The following is a 14446-nucleotide window of genomic DNA, read 5'->3' as shown; positions in this document are numbered from 1 at the left end:
TTACTGCATGCTAACAGGAGTGATCATTAGTTTGCTCTAAAATTAATTTTAGAATGGGCTTTGAGAAATTTTTACTGGTGATCTCCTTTGTCTCAAATTTAAGAATGAAATATATGCTCATTTGATTTCTCAGTAAGTTAAAAACTAGTGAAATGATGTATCTTTGCTCTTTTTGGAGACATTTGAAATTATTAACTATATTTTTTTGTTATTATTCTTAACTGTTCTTCAGTATTTTATCTGACCCAGGGAGATTGAAGGGGAATCCTTCTTCTCTGTCTCCTTGCAGCATCTCTCTTTTAAAGCAATATGTTTTTACTGCTGTTGATGGGCCTCATTCACCCACACTACAAGCAGTGAGCATTTTGGGAGATTCTGCAACTATTAACTCTCAGTGTTGACATATATAAAAGCAGAAGCTGATGATTAACTGAGTCCACTGTTTTTTGACACTGATTTTGTACATCTTTACAGCTGGCAAGGGAATACCTCTAGTTAATTTTCCTATAAATCCTATGTATTTTTCTTCTGTGAGATGTTAAATCCCTAATAAAAATGGACAGCAGGAAATTTATCTTGCTGACGTCAGTCATATAAATGTACTGCAAAATGGGAGATGCAGCCAAGCAGGCTTCTGCATCCCATTCCTTCCCACTGTGGACTAGGCATGCTTGCACCTACATGTGGGATTACCATGTGGACTCAGATCTTCTCTGATACACACAGGTCATACATCAGTATTTGCTAAGCCTGCACATCAGCTGAGACTCATCTACAAGCAACTAGGAAATGAACTGAGTATTAAGGAAATAAACTGAGCAAGTCCCAGTCTGAGTTTCTGCTTCAAATACAAGGTAGTCAAATGGATCTTTTTTGTGTTTGGGCCTCCGGAGATCAAGGGGTATGCATCTTTCCTGAGGCAGTGATGCAGTTGTTGGCACTGACAGCAGTGAGAAACAGTGGCTGCTTTGAATAAATGTGAACTGATAGATAAGCTTGCTACAACTAAAACAGTAGCTAAAAGTGGACTTGACAGTCCTGTACCTGAAATCTAACATGGGGGGAAACTACAGGACTGGCTTGAGTTTCTATCATCTTTTGGTATATTCTGTAACCCACCTTCTCAGTCATCCTGCAGCATTACTCAAAATGTAGTATTGTCAGAAAATCTTTGTATGTAGTAAGTATATTTTGTTATAAAACCTCTAAATTGTAATGCAGTCATGATGTGTACCATAAAGTCTGCCTGCTGTCAGGTCGGGGTAGGTCAGGGTACAAAGTGCAGAGGGCCATCAGATTCAGTCTGGAGACAAAAGAGGTACTCCTGTGAAAATCAGCATTACAAAAGGCAAATGCAGATTCCCTAAACCCTATTTAAACCCATTTCATCCTTCTGATGAGCAATATGCTGATTCTGTGACAGCATTGTGATTCTAAATAGCAGAAATGCCAGGGTGAGTGAGTGCTAGCATAATGCTGAGTCTCTAGTAATGGTTCTTGGTCCTTTTGTATTGACTGCTTGGTTCAGTCAGCCCTCCTCAACTCTCCCAGAGCTTCTTCCTAACCCTGCAGAGCTGCCAGTGTGACCCTTTGCCTTTAGAGATAGAATGCTGGGGACAGCCTTACTCTCCCTTCTCTCACCAGGGCATGTCAGGAAAAGGTGATTTAAAAAATGGACGATACCAATATCCTACTTTTACTGCAGTGTTCACTGTCGGGAGAGGTCTCCCAGGACTGGGTCCTAGCCCCAGCTGATTGACTGCAGAGCAGTTTCATAGTGCAGGGAAGAAAACAGGAATCCTGTCTCACTTCCCCTCCTGTGATGCCAGTATCTCCAGGTGTGTGAAAGATGTAATATTGTGAGATTGATAGTATCTTGATACTTTAAAAGTTTGGAATAATCAATATAATGGAAGGCATTATTTAGTATTATTAGTTATTTTAATGAGCACTGTATAATGTACAATGTTACGATAAATTGCAGTTACATTAAGTAAAAGGGTGTGTAAGTGAGCATAAAAGGGGGTACAGGTGGGGCTGGTGCTGAACTGTAATTTACATCTGAACAGCTTTGGGCCATAAAGAGGGCTTGGGGAGGGGAAACAAAATCTATTCAAAAGAAGGATGTATCTTTAATTTAAGGTGGCAATGAGTTCACCATTAGCTTTCAATAGTTAGGAGAACGTGTCAGAGATGTTATAATGATCCTTCCTATTCCTGGAAAAAAAAAAAAAATCTGAAACAGAAAACTGAGGCTGAAACTGAGCTGAAATAAACCAGGTTTTTATTATGTCCTTGCATTGTTTTCAAATCTACTAACTGACTTCTTATTTTTGCATCTTATTACATTAGGCTTGCTTATGCTTGCTTTACTGTCCTTTTTCCAGTAGAAACAGCTTGGTTGGTTACACACAAGATATCCTGGAAAGCAGTGGTTTGCACTGACTGTGTCTGGCAAACATATCAGGGCAAACTTATTGATCCTCACCAAACAGGTTTGACCTTGTAAGCAGTCTTTTTAAACAGCTGGAAGAAGCAGGGTGTGGGCAGTAGTGACAGGAGTGCAAGGCTGCATTATGTGAAACCTGTTGTCAGGCAACAGTGTGCAACACAGACTCCTTAGCAAACACCTGTATAATTAAGAAGAACGGGAATATATTCAGGTAGCCTGTCTGCTGTTAGGATTCTGACTTTCAGCCTACCTTTTTACGTGTTCGATGATACCTCCTCTTCTCAAACTGATCACAGCTTTTCTGATTTTTGCCTATTGCACATGCTGGGATGAATGGTTAGAAAGCAAGGCTCCAAGCATGGCAATGCCTGGTTTTTAAAATTCACCAATGCCTTGGGTGAAGATTGCTTTGTTGTGTGTCAGAAGTTCAGAGGCGTCTTTGCTACCAGAAGAGACTGAAAGAGAAAAAAAGAATGTGTTTACTAAAGACAGAGAATTTTAGTAATTGAAAAGTTTTACAGAAACACAAAGTAATAAAACACATTATTATGCTTAATGTTTAGGAAAGAGGTGAAAAACAAGTGTAACATTAAATCTCTCAAGTTAGGTTCTTATAATTAAGGCAGAGTTTCCTTAAATTAGGCAAAAATAACTCCATCTTGAGTTTAAAAAAAAGGTGACTGGAAAAGAGAAGGATCTCTGTGTGAAAGTTCAGATTAATCTTTTGTGCCATCCCAAGTTATCATAATCCACTCTTATTTGCTTCCACCTTTAAAAATCTTCCTGCCTTGTTTCTTATGATTAATATTTAATATTACCTTCTTTCATTCCATTCTCCTCCCAAAGGTACTTTAATTAGCATTTCTTTTGTATACTGTCACAGCTTCAGCCTTCTGATGAGGCAGGGCTAAAATAATAATAATAATAATAAAGAATAATAGATGAGGAAAATTAAATGCATGGGATAATTATATTTTATATATATATATATATATATATATAGACATACACACTTGTTATACATGTGTTATACCAAGGGCATAAAGGCCAGAAATATAAATACTGTTGGTGAATCAGAATTTGGTTGTGTAATCTGAGTAACTGTTCCCAGTTTTCAATGCACTCTTGATTTCTTTTGATTTTACACTTGCTTTTGGGAAATCTCACTTTTAGCAGTTATTCCAACCCTGAGAAGGATAAAATGGCAAACAGTAGCCAGTGTGTTTAGCATGCACAGGTAACCTTCATGACAAAAGAAAGCTCCCAGATAAAAAAAAAATTAAAGCTTGGGCCAAAACCTGAGTTATTAGGAAATGAGACAAATAACGATGATTAGTAAGGTGCTGCATAGTGACATCATGAAGAGGGAACCCAAAAATAATCAATTTAATCTAATTTCAGTTTGACGAGTTTAAAACTCTGAATGGTCAAGAACATTCAGAACAGAACTACAGGTGAACTAAAATGTATTGCGTACTCTGAATTTCCTTATTTTAGCATGCTCATTTTTAAAATTTAAATCAAAGATTTCTCAGATCTTATAGTTCTTTGTTTCAGGGTTGTTCAAGCATTATTTAATATATTTTAATTTCAGATTACTATTTACTCTCACTCTAAACTTCATTAAAGCCTATTTTTATCTTACTGGGAAAGCAAATGGAATTCATTATGCATGTAATAATAGGGAGACATCCCCACACAGAGCTATTTTGGATTTTACAGTTAGTTTCCCTTGAATCAGAGGAGGAAAATGTACATTAGACAGTAATCTAAAAGGGACTATTTACAAATGTTGGTTTTCTAGGAACTATTGTAGAAGAAATCACAAAACACATGTATGATAATTTATACAATTTAATATTTATTGTCCAATCCTTAAGAGACATAAGCAGTAAACTCTGAACAGTGAAGTCAAGAGACTAATCAGAGCATATGAAATTAATGAAGTACACAAAAATTTTGCGAATTGGGGCTTTTGGAAAGGAAGAAAAGTATATACTGTAAATTAATGCTTTCACAAGACAAATTCATGCATTCTGGACTGGGAATCATGTCTGTAAGTTTGGATGACACTAATGCAGCTGACTGTCCAACATGCTGCTAGTGATTTAATTTGTCCTGTGTATAGAAAATAAAGCATCAATCAACCCACCCACTGATGAAGAAGCTTTTCCAAAGGCCCAGAAGGTAGAGACACGTTTCAAACCAGGGCAAGGCTTCAAACCTATAGATTCAGCATGGTTGTTAACTTTCTTTGGCTCCATGCGTGCTGAATTCAGCAACACAGGGCATCTTTTTGTTATGACACAGGGAAACATAATGCCTTTAGTTATTGGGTAACAGATGTTTAGTAATTAAAGCAGCCCATTTCAAAAGCTATCATAAAATCACAGGGAGATTAAATTTGAATGCATTTGAATTCCTACAGGATTCCATATGTGCTTTTTGTCCACGTGTTTACATTTTTAGTAATTTGGTAAAGCTGAGAACTGGATATTAAATGATTTGTTGTTGATGAAAATATGTATGATTACTAATATAGAATGCTTATTTATTTGGAAAAAGTAAGGCTCACAGAAAAAGGAATGACATATCAAAAAGTGAAGAATAGACTTGAGGGTGTAGATTTAATCATCCCTTTTGTTCTCCACGTGGACTGTCTAAGCACAGGAGTGCTTCTGCTCCATGACTAGTTTTCTCTTAGCTGTGAAATTTTCCTGGTTTGTTTCAGCTGCAGTTTTTGTCTCTGCATGTGCCCAGAACTACCTTGGTTGGAAGAGCTATCCTCTGCCTGTAAGAGGGATTAAAGACAAAGCATCCCTCTATTTTGGGTCCTCCTGAGTAGGGAGATTCACACCAAGTGTAATTTATCTGTCTTTTGATCAAATGGAGTTATGATGTTGTCATGAGGTTTTGCCTGTGGATTGCTTTGAGAGCCATTTTTTTCGGTGCATTTCTCTGTCCCACTGACTCTTCTGTCCCCTTCTGTCCACACACCACAGGTATCTCCAGCAGTGTCTGGCCTGGCATGGCTTTCTCCTGGGGAAGGGGCCTGAGAGGCAAATTGGATCCAGCTGGTCTTGCTTACAGTATAATAAACTGTAGAAAGTTGAATGAATAGTGAACTGTTGTACGAAAATCTCAATGCTATCAGTATGTCTGCTACTGTGTTTTGAAAACAGGAGTATGTACTGGACTATTTGCAGTCCTGTTTCACATGCTTAAGCTGTGAATAAATAAAAACTGAGATACGTGTTTGAACTTCATGATTCCCATTTGATGGTTTTGGGTGTTTGTAAGTTCACCCTGAAGGATTTGTTGATCATCTCTAAAAGCTGATACAGAGTTCCTAGAAATTCAGCTTTTGGATTTTTCTTTGAATCACAGATTTCTAAAGTGTAAGAATAGTGTTGCTTGTTTTCTATGTAGGTAAGCCCATTCTTGAACTTTAATCCCACATACCCAAACAAAACCACATTTGATTAACTAGAAATCGTAAGTGTTGCTTCAGTTGCAAGTGTAAAACAAAATATTTTTAAGGGGACCTTTGTGAAAACTCCCATTTTCTTATTTTTTTTTTAATTACTTCTGAACACATTTTCAAAATTCTTAAATATTTATTTTGGTGGACTATGATATAAAGCTTTTCTGCAGTTGGAAAAGTCAGTGTGTAAATTATTCATGACTTTTAATCAGTCTTATTCAAAAGGCTTTTTGCAAATGAAAATGTCAAGAAAAATTATTTAGAAGACCATTACCTCTAAACAAAAATCCACCTTTTTAAGAGTGCAATCTGGTCTGAGCAGATAGACATGTATCTGTTCTTTTTTATTTCATTTTAAACCTATTAAGCTTATTTATAGTTCCATATTCATAGTTTTTGTTTTCATAAGACCCTCCATTACATTTAAAAATACAAAGTTTCCCACTTGAGCATGTGTTGTGGTTTAACCCAACACATGGCCAGCAGCCAAGCTCCATGCAGCCGCTCTCTCACTCCCCCACCAGCAGGATCAGGGAGAGAATTGGAAGAGTAGAAGAGAACTTGTGGGCTGAGATAAAGACAGTTTAATAGGGAAAGCAAATGCCACACACACAAGCAGCAAAAAACAAGGAATTAATTCACTGCTTCCCATGGGCAGGCGGGTGTTCAGCCATCTCCAGGAGAGCAGGGCCTCATCACATGTAATGGTGACTTGTGAAGACAAAGTCCAACACTCTAAATGTACACCCTTCCTCCTTCTTCCCCCTTTTTTTGCATATTGAGCATGGCATCCTGTGGTCTGGAATATCCCTTTGTTCAGTTGGGGTCACCTGTGGCTGTGTCTCCTCCCAACCTTCCATGCACCAACAACTTCCTCCCAGTGTTGTACGAAAAGCAGAAAAGGCCTTGGCTCTGTGTAAGGCCTGCTCACCAATAAAAACATCTTTATATTATTGACCCTGTGTTCAGCACAAATCCAAAACATGGCCCCCCAACAGCCACTGTGAAGAAAATTAACTCTACCTCAGCTGAAACCAGCACAGCATGCTCCAGCATTCAAGTGTGAAGTATGAAGAAACACAAGGACTAATCACTCACAAATTCACTGTCATGCCGATAAAGGTTCGTTAAGCCATTAGCAACCTACAAATTGGCACCTGGCATTCCTCCTATTCAGCTGAAAGGGGATCCACAGTGGGATGCAAGACTATAAATTGGCAGCAATCAGAAGCCTATTTTCTCTGTGAAAGATGGTATCTACTGAGTAGCAGGTACTGCTGACATTCTTTGCTTATTGTTATAAGTCACTGACTAAAAAGAATATTGCTGTAATGGCAGAAGATCCTAGTCTATTGTGAAATAAAAAGAGAACAAGAATAGAATATTTTCTATGCAAATTGCTTTTGATTTACTCTCCAGTGTAATTATTGTGCTTCATATTGATTCCCAATAATATTTTAGTACAAAGGAGAAACTTTTCTGTAGATATCTTTCAATATAACTTACTTTAAAATGTTTTCATTTCAATCACAAATTACACTATGATAGAAATTAAGGTGGGGAACTACAGAAATCAATAGAGAATAACCTTTTCTGTTATTTTTTCTTTTTTTACGAGCAAACCTTTATAGCTATAATACAATTCTTTACAAAAATGAACTTAAATAAGTCCTTAAAAACGTTTTCAGTTTTTAAATTTAACTTTAAAAGAATTTTCCTAACAAAAGAAGACTTTTCCTAACAGGGCATATTCTTAAATTGCTATGCTGGAGCATAAAATAAAATAAAATGGAATACTTAAGACTGGGAAAAGACCTTATTCTGAGGTCTTGCAACACACAGACTTTATTTTATGACTGTCAAATTAGTTGCCAGTTTGAGAAGAACGTTCCTTCAAAACTTCTAAAAGTGGAGTTGGTTTGGAGGTTTTGTGGAGTGGGGACAACTAAGTGGAGTATCTTTCTCTAGAACACTTGAAGGCATAACTAAATTAATATGATCAGAGCCACTAAATGCAGCAAGTTATTTTTTTAATTGTTAAGTCCTACCTCTTTAGGTTTTTTGTTTTGTTGGTTTTTTTTTTTTGTTATTCTTCTCTTTTTTAACAAGAGCATGTGCGAGATTCTGCACCTGTAATGGGGCAACTCTGGTTGTGAGTATAGACTGGGGAATGAGAGGCTGCAGAGCAATGCTGTGGGAAGGCAGCTGGGGGTCCTGGTCAATGGCAAGTTGAACCTGAGTCAGCAGTGCCCTGGCAGCCAGGAGGGCCAACCCTGTCCTGGGGGGCATCAGGCACAGCATCGCCAGCCGGGCAAGGGAGGGGATTGTCCCACTCTGCTCTGCACTGGGGCGGCCTCACCTCGAGTGCTGGGGGCAGCTTTGGGTGCCACAATATAAGGAAAGTATTGAACCTTTAGAGAGTGTCAAAAGCAGGCCACAACGATGGTGAAGGGTCTTAAGGGGAAGCTGTGTGAAGAGAGGCTGAGGTCACTTGGTCTGTTCAGCCTGGAGAAGGGGAGACCGAGGGTAATCTCACTGCAGTCTGCAGCTTCCTCGTGAGCAGAAGAGGAGGGGCAGGCACTGATCTCTCATCTGTGGTGACCAGTGACAGGACATGAGGGAATGGCCTGAAGCTGTGTCAAGGGAGGTTTAGGTTGGATATCAGGAAAAGATTTTTCACCCAGGGGGTGGCTGGGCACTGGAACAGGCTCCTCAGGGGTCACAGCACCAAGACTGACAGAGATCAAGAAGCATTTGAACAATGCTCTCAGGTACATGGTATGACTCTTGGGGTGTCCTGTGCAGGGCCAGGAGTTGGACAGCGAAGGTCCTTCTGGGTCCTTTCCAACTCAGCATATTCTATGATTCTTTCCTTCTGTCTGAATCCTAGAACCTTTCCCAGCAAAAATACAAACATATCTGAGAAAGAGGCTTATTTATATAGTGCCTAGTGGCCTTTCTTCCTCAGTAAAAATTCAAAACACAAAGTATATATACTGTTTATTATTTCAGTCATCTTTCTATCCTCTGAGACATGAGTTGAAGGATTCGTTTTTCTCAGTGCACTGATATATCATCTTAACTCAGTCTGCAAGGCTTTTTAGTTGTTAAAACCTTTTACACTTCAAATTGACAGTGAACAAACTCTATAGCTATGATAGGAATTAGTAGAAAGCATATATGGCATAATGTACAGGAAACTGATTCTTCTCAATTTTTGTTTATTGCGGCCTTTACAGTAATAGGCTATTACAGTGGAGGAACTGAAGGTTGCAAGAATACAATCAATAAATCTAAGGGAATGGCTAATTTAGCTTGTGTTTCTGTGTGAATTGCATCCAAGAATGGGGGTGGAAATGTGAGCAGTTAAGGTGAAATTGACAATAATTCTAAATGTCCTCCTTTGAACGAGGGTTTTAAGCATATGCAAAAGGTTCAAGGTAGAATTCATTCATCCTGGAATCACATACTGCTTTCTTACTACATTTCTTTCTGATGACTCTCTAGTACAATGCAGTGTGTATGTGACATTGAAGCAGCACAGCCATTTTACAGGGCAATGGTTTTTACAGGTGGTTAGAGCATCTCACACCGTGCACTTTTTAGGGTTTTGATTACATTTGGGCTCAAAAGACAAACACAACAGCTATAGCACTAAATCCTTGAGTTAGGGTCTGTGCTGCAGATTTTAGCAATCACAGCTACTGCTGACATAAAATGGCAGTTTTTTCCAGACTTCCAGATTTACCCATTGACAGTACAGAAAATATGCCTTGAAGTGTTCTTAAAGCTGGAAGTATCTGTGTGAAATTTGAACTGCTGCTTTGTTTCTTAATCTACTAAAGGGGCATCCTATAAGAGGTTACTATCTTACTACCAAACCCTTCAATAATGGTCATCTGAACTTCATTGGCTTCTCAGTTCCTATACAAGATGAACATCAGACTTTTACTTTCAAGCCTCTCCCTAAAAATCCTATGGATCACATATTTAGAATTATACAAGCTGGACAGAAAAGGACAGATGTAAAGTCCAAATATATATAGTTCTGATGTTTCTGGATTAGTCCTTATCTCTTTCTCTTAACTTAGGCACTTCTAGTGTGGAGTTCTCTCTTGCTTCTCCCTGATTTATCAGATTTATGTACCAGCTACCTGTTAGATGTATTGTTTGAGCAAATGAGAACATGTGACATTTGGTATCACTGGGGAAATTTGAGGCTCTATAGTTGTAGCTCATCACTGCAGCCCAGACCTACCATGTGGCTCCACATGGACGTGGACTCACTGGTATGACTCAGAACTGAGAGCCCCTCTTCTGTTAGGTGATGTGGGTTGCTCCTTCCCCTTGCTGACATCAAGATTGAATTCATAGAGTTAAAAGATCAGCCTGGCTAGAAGGACCTCAGAAGGTCCGATTGTCTAATATCATGCTGACTTTGTAGAGGAGTGCTAATGGGTATTGAACTAAGGCAGCTCTTACTATTGTAGTGCAAGAGCACACTAAACAAAGCAGAGGAATTCCTGTGGAGAACAACTGATAATTCTACTTCAAAGCCAAATTAAACCATCAGCTTGTATGTCAGACTTTTGCTTTCCATAAGCTATAAAACAGAGGTGATTATACCAGTACTATGTGAGTGTAATTTTGGCCTCTCTGTGCTGGCCTATAACTCCAGTTCACACTGTGGCGATCCATACCTGTAAAAAATTAAGTAAAACATAAATCAAAATTTGCTTTGTGTTGGTTTTGTGCTGGTTGCTCCAGCTTTGGCATAATAATTTGGCTATTCTAGTGCCTGACTGGTACCAGGGAAGGGGAGTCAGAGGGTCTGTCATACATTGCACCCTATGTTGTCCAGATCCTCAAATGCTTCACTGGTAACCCTGTGCAGGTTCAGCTTACATAGTATTGGTGTATAGATTTAGCTGTCTGTAAGCTTGGTGATATTGAATGCAGAATTGTTTGTGCTTCAAGTTTGTCTCTTTGGTTGTGCATTTCTTTTAGATGAACTGTTATAAATCTGTCATTTCAGTCCCCTGTGTCTCTGTATTGTTCATTTCAAATACTGAACTTTGAAATGAAGTGAAGTCTACATTGCTGCAAACTTCAGCTGCCCAAGTCTGACAGCATTATCTCAAAGCAGATACATGGAGATGTTTTCCTTTCCTTATTCTGAAGTGGTTTAAGAAGGTGTGAGTCACAGTTTCCAAGTCTGATAGCTCTTTCCTTCCATGCTGGCTTTATACACATGATCTGTTGTTCTTAGGGTGATAATGTGTTCATTGCTTATTTTTCAATTTTTTTTGTTGTTGGCATATTGATAGTGGTGGTTGTTGCTGTAACTGATGTGGGAAAATGAAGGTGTCAGCCAGAATGCACTGAAGTTGCAAGCATCCAGAAACAGCTGTAGGATACAAGTGAGTGGAAGCATTAGGATGTGAGTGAGTGGAAGTTAGTGGATGATTCCCAGGAGGCTGCACTTGTGCAGTCAGAGCAGCCCTGACTGGAAGAGATTATGTCTTCTGTCTGGACCTGTCTGTGGGCAATTTGCTCTCCTTGCTGGACCTCCAGGCCACCCATTGGTTATCAGGGAGGCTAACACAGATTCTAGAATGTATTAAAATGAATTTAGTTAAAACCTTATTAGTGTCATTAGGACACTTAACAGTTATCATTTGGTTGCACCTTTGTTGTAGTCATTACTGACAGAAGACTCCTTGTCTGCACAAAGAATACACAGCAGGCAAGTGTGAAAGTTAGCATTTGGGCCACCTTGTCAGAAATGAACAAAGATTTAAAAAGTCGTTGTGTTATATTATGAAATGTGACAACTTTGCCCTTTGCCAAGTGTGAAAGAATTCCTTGCAAATTGGGAGTTTGGGAGCCAACATGTGAGAGAAGTTCTTGCTGTAACTGTCAGACCCTTCATATCGTGGAAAGACGTGAAAACTTAGAAAAGAATGAAAAAGGCTTGAAGACCAGTGGGTATAAACTGCTTGGAATACCATTAGGGAAAATACAATTCGTTTCAAGAATGCAGAAATTCAGCCAAATCAGATTTTGGAAAACAAGTAATGAGAAATTAAAACATCTTTGAGCTAGGTGTACAGGCATAGTTATTTTCTTTGAAGACTTGTGGCAACTAACCAATATGTGAAAATGTTCATATTTGTTTTATGTAGTGCACAGATTAATAGAAGGACTTGGTAACCAGCATGTTGCAACCAATGCAGTAAGTGCTGCACAGAATTGTAAGGTAATACTTGAAGAGTTTTCCCAAACTGAAACATTTGTGCAGCACGCATACTTTTCATATTCCTGTTTATATGGGAGATTCATGTGACAGAACCCCATATGCTGCTTTCCCACAATGATCATGACTATTTGAACAGTACAGATAATCTCTCCCGACCTCTTGTATCAGTTTCTTAGTCACGAATTCTTAGCAGAGTAGGAGGAGCTTCACACTTCTGCCTCTCCAGAAGCTCAGTTTTCTGGATGTGTCTCTCTGTGGTGATTTCATCCCTGAGTTGACAAGGAAAATAAAATCCTATTCCATCACCTCCAACAGGAGGTATTATTCTGTCCAAGGAGTCATAAGTCTTTGCAAACTTCACAAATTGTGTAAGAAAAAAAAAAAAAAAAGAAATTGAGAGGTGAGGGGATTCATTGTGAAGTAGAAAAGAACCATTAAGAAGTTTAATATGTTATTCTCAGTTGGTTTTGGCAAATCATAAAAGACTGTGACTGAATGCAGATACTGTTGGAAAATGTGTGACATGAATACACCAAGATCCAAGTTATTTCTGTCTATTTTCAAATTCCGTAAAAGTGAAGACGAGAATGATTTCATTTGTGCGTGGGGTTTCTCCATGCCTCTTCACACCTCTTGACCATCTCTTGAGATGCTGTTATCAGTAGTCTGCAGTGTGTTGATAGTTCGGGGTTTACCATCCATCAGGATGTGCCTTAACCAGAAAGTGTTTCACAGCACACCGGTTTTAATGTGCTGTAAAATGGCATATATAGATAAATAGGATTTTAGTCAAAAAAATTTAATTATGTGGACATTCAAAGTGCCAAGGCAGAACAGCAGAGACTTGGCTCTGCTCCCATGAAACCTATGGAAGTGTGGGACTGGAAATCCTTCTGGATGTGATAGTTTGTTCAAATTTAATTAAATACAGGTAAACGCTGCAAGGGCACCACGAGGGCCAACTGTTCCCAGCTGCTCTGTGGGCCACTGGGAGCACGGGGGCCACCCCAGGGCAGCTGGACAGGGCCTGTCCCACTGCCCCAGCTGGATGTTATGTAATGCTATATTTTTTAATTCAGAAAATTTCATTCATGATTTTATGATGCTGTTCCTACCACCATTTTTGCTGCAGGCTCTTTGTATCAGATTTAGCAATTGTGTGGCTGCCGAGTAAGTCAGTCCAGCAAACTGATCCAAAAGAAAGTGCACCACCCTCTAGATTCAACAGCAAAATTCTGTGTCATCTCTCCAAACCAATTCACCTTCCTGTTGCACAGCTGATGGGGCTGATGCAGAGAAAGAAAGGAAGCATTCAGGTGTCTTGGAGCCACTGACTTTATTTAAAAACTAAGCTAAAATTGAGGCTGCCATTGGTTGCTCTCCTTTCTGTCTGGCTCTGCTTCTGTCCTGTCCTTTTGTCCTCCCATCTTTATGCTCATCTTGGAGAGAGGCAGGGAGATGAACCATCTGGAAAGTGCCTTTCATAAGGTTGGTCTTCAGCTGGTTTAACTCTCCATCCCAGCTCATGGCAGCGTGACATGTGGCACTGCTATGCAAGGATGAGGGCAGGAGTGTGTGGATGAATGCGTGAACAAGAGGGAAGCAGCTCTGGTTTTGGCAATGTAAACTGTCGCAGATCACACCCTGGGAAAGGTGGTGCCTGAGCCACATATGTCAAATGGTGAGATATTCCTGGAACTACACATTTTCCTCATAGTTTTGGTCACTCATCTGCCACATACACAACTATTTTGGATAAATGCATGGATCAGTAATGCCCCTAGCTTGTTCTATACTGCCTGCTTTGTTTGCTTCCTTGTGCACTGCACACCCTGGGAGTTGTAGGAGACACACAGGACCTGACAGCCAGTGGTCTACAGCTGGTAATTAGTACCATTTAGCAGCTGCTGAGCAGGATAGCAGTCTGTTATCCTTGCAGATCTCTACTGTAAATCGTGAGGAGTTGCTTACAAGGCTTCTAAACCAGCTGGCATAAACTTTCTCTGCATGTTGTGCGAGTTAAAGAGGGACTGAGTCCTGCTTCATAAAGAATATAAGTCAGCAGTAATTTGATTTATGCCAATTAGGTAGCATTGGCATAGGATCAACATAAATGTTGGTGAAACAGAGGGGGTGTGCAGTCTGTTCAGATGAAAATCTATGTTGTATGCAAATTCCATAACTCTTAAAATTAGGGAAAAGCATGGGTATGACAATGGTTTTCAAATTAAGATACTGACCACAGATTGAG

The 14446-nt window shown here is 39.3% G+C and overlaps 1 protein-coding gene and 1 long non-coding RNA gene across 10 annotated transcripts in view; both read left to right on the top strand.

Moving 5' to 3' along the window:
- Positions 1-14446, top strand: part of MYO16 (myosin XVI) — a 370010-nt gene that overhangs the window by 105724 nt on the left and 249840 nt on the right. The gene's annotated exons all lie outside the window — the stretch shown is intronic.
- LOC125338095 lies at positions 732-5718 on the top strand. 2 transcript variants are annotated; one of them, XR_007208184.1, is made up of 2 exons: positions 732-854; positions 5455-5718. It is a non-coding gene; the product is annotated as an uncharacterized LOC125338095 (long non-coding RNA). The 2 variants fall into 2 exon arrangements; XR_007208185.1 differs by lacking the exon at positions 732-854 and adding an exon at positions 1720-1838.

The sequence above is a fragment of the Corvus hawaiiensis genome, chromosome 2 (assembly GCF_020740725.1).
Source record: "Corvus hawaiiensis isolate bCorHaw1 chromosome 2, bCorHaw1.pri.cur, whole genome shotgun sequence".
NCBI classification, from domain to species: domain Eukaryota; kingdom Metazoa; phylum Chordata; class Aves; order Passeriformes; family Corvidae; genus Corvus; species Corvus hawaiiensis.
Note: the sequence above shows the minus strand (reverse complement) of the source record. Positions and strands in the feature narration are given on the sequence as shown.